The sequence below is a fragment of the Atta cephalotes genome (assembly GCF_000143395.1).
Source record: "Atta cephalotes unplaced genomic scaffold scaffold00047, whole genome shotgun sequence".
Classification (NCBI taxonomy): Eukaryota; Metazoa; Arthropoda; class Insecta; order Hymenoptera; family Formicidae; genus Atta; species Atta cephalotes.
This window is the reverse complement of record NW_012130111.1, coordinates 272662-275737: the sequence shown is the minus strand read 5'-3', so window position 1 is coordinate 275737 and position 3076 is coordinate 272662. Positions and strand designations below refer to the sequence as shown.

At 33.0% G+C, this 3076-nt stretch overlaps 1 protein-coding gene across 1 annotated transcript in view; it reads left to right on the top strand.

Moving 5' to 3' along the window:
- Positions 1-113: 113 nt before the first annotated feature.
- LOC105622584 overlaps positions 114-3076 on the top strand; it is a 15059-nt gene continuing 12096 nt past the window's right edge. Inside the window, exon 1 of the mRNA XM_012204001.1 lies at positions 114-221. The gene's annotated coding sequence lies outside the window, so the exon portion shown is untranslated. The remainder of the gene's footprint in view (positions 222-3076) is intronic.

Below are 3076 nucleotides of genomic sequence, written 5' to 3'. Positions count from 1 at the left end.
GAGAGAGAGAGAGGGGGGAGGGAGGAGAATATCCTCGTTTCGCAAAAGGAACAGGAGCCCTGGCGGCAGGGTAGCAGGACCGATGAGGGTGGCAGAGAGAGGTGTTGCGGGGGTAGGTTTCGTACGGCCAAGGTAGTGGAGCCGCGGACAGTCGCCTCGACGCTACCATCTTTCTCAGTTGCTCCACGGTTTCCGGACTCGGCGGACCGACAGGCAGGTTAGTGAATCCAATTCTCGTTCATTCACCAGCCAACACGTCGTCCCTCCGTTGCGCCCGACCCTTCTGATCTGTATTTGCGCACACCCTCTCTCTTTCTCTGTTTTTGATTCGCACACCGCTATTACACGTGTCATTTAACCGGCGATTGCGATATTTTCCTAGGATTTTTTAAAGGTAATAGAAAATATACGAGACAGCATATTATAGAATTAATTTTAGGGATGATATCCCTTGGACAAATTGTGAGGAAAATATGGAGGACGAGGTATCGCGAGACCTCCGAATGTCATAACTGATCATGGTGGAATCAGATTCCACCATGATAACTACGTTTCGCTTCGCGCTCTTCGCCGATTGATGAGAATTAGGTGTTCGCGCTCTCAGTGACGCACAATCTGTTATTACCATTGTTGCGAAAGAGGTGATGTGTCGATGTATGGGGAAGGGCGTTGGGATCTAATCTGACAAAGAGAAATGTAATTGTGTTTAATGAAACTATCAGAATTAGAGTGGGAGAATTATAACGAAATTGTATGTGAAATTCCACGGAAAATGTCACGAGAGAATAAATGGCTACATTCACTAGAAAAAGCAGCTTTGCAACTGTTGTAAAATTTTTTATGATTAGTCTTCCTCTTAGTTCCTTAAAATGTATAATTCAATTATATATTAAACAATCATACAACAGCATAAAGTTGTTTTTTTTTTGCTAAATGCAGCCATTAACAAATGATAGATATACCTTTTGACAGATGAGTTTATTGATCCAAATCGATTATTTTTAAAGAAATTAAAATTTTTTTTAATAAAAGAAATTAAATCTTTCAAACAAATTAAATTATTGGAATTAATTTTGATATACAATTATATATTTCATAATTGTAGTACTGTGAAAATAATAATCTCACAGAATTTTAACAAATATTCCGAGAAATTACAAAATTATTTAAGTATTAATTAAAGTATTGATTATTGTAAATCAATTATTGTAATTCAATTTTTATAAATTAATTGTTAAAAATATATTTTACATATACAAAGGAAATATATAGAGAATTTTGTAACTTAAAAATATAATTCACAAATTCTGCAAGAAAAAATTTGACTTAAATCGAAAAACATAATCTTTGCTACTCTTTTCATTTTGTGAAATTTAAAAATAAAAATTAAAAGCATCAAAAAATTTTATCGCAAATACATTATGTGCAATTGACAAGCCGTTCTAGATAAGGTTCAAGATTCGTTTTCCTACCTTTCAAATAATAGCAAGCATAACCTTGAACGAGAATAGAACATTTTATGATTAATATCACGGGAGTTGCTGCGTTAATATATCAATGGTCATAAAACCCTTATTGAATCGGGTCGATCAAAAGTAGGTCAATTCCAAAACTGAAAGCCGTCGATCAACGAAAAATATCGGTGTGATTTTTAACATATGGCATCACCTATCGACGATAAAATTCAAGTCGATTATTTCGTATTTGTTCATATCGTATTATTTTCGCATCGAAAAATATACTATATCCCACGAATCAATTCACACACGCGCTCTTTTATTTTCATTGTATGGAAAAAAAAATCGAAAATATAAATACGTGAAGATTGATCACGCGTAATATATCGATAGATTTTGCTTTCTAATTACATATTTCGCTATTAGTCATTAATGGTGGCTTAATTTTGTTAAACTGCACCAATGATACGGCGCCGATATAATGAACAAGTACAAGGTAAATACGATGATAACTCTGTCAGATAACACGTTAGTCTAATGTGACTGACAACATTTGCAAAATGTCAGCCGTGTATTAGTGACGCATTTTGCGCAATTCTACTCTCGTAATCTATCCGTTTAGAATTACATTGCAATTAATCATAAAATTATATAAATATCGGTAACCAACAATGTTAATGGCAGCTAATTCGACTAAACGATCGTGATTTAGCAGAGATATGTATTTAACAAAAACTATTACAATAATACGTTGTTTGCGAATTATTAAGATTTGACTGCTGCAATTTTCTATAATACATATTTTACATAACTTTTATAGTTAAAAGCAGGATTAAGAAATACCATTATTATTTGTAACGTCGTTATTTTTTTAAAATTAACATTAATAAAAATAAACGAATTAAAAGGAACATTAAAAGGAATATGTAGTTTATAGATTGGTCAGATATACGTATAATAAAATATTTCGGAAGTTTAAATATGTAGAATACTTAGAGAATAATTATTTCTATCCAAATTGTGAAAAACATCTTTTTTATAATCCGATCGGATAGACAAACTATTCGAATGGCCAAATTGTGAAAAATCGGCCCGACACCGAATAGTCATTGGATATCCGTTGCATCCCTAATCAAATAGCATTTGTCGAGTAGGTTTATGTTGGATAATTCTACTGCTGATTGACGTTACATGTTCCACTAATAGGAGAACATAGAATGTCATTAATCCAATCTAAATTAATGCAAACCCGTTCAAGCTATAATAATAGATACACTAGAAGTTTCATTAAACTGAGATTTCGACATTTTTGCATAATTTTTTTATTAGACTAGTTGAATCCGATAATTGTTATTATTGAAAACATGTAGTATATATGTAGTATATATGTAGTATATATGTACACACACACACACACGCACGCACACACACACACGCACGCACGCATGCACATACGCACGCACGCACGCACGCACACACATACACATAGGGTGTACAAAAAGTCTTGGACCCTTTAAGTATCTTAATAAGTAAGCTTTCTAAAAAAAATATTTCATATGAAGTTGTAGGATTTAAAATGATATATTTACTTATCTTATCATAATTCGTTATTTTATGCG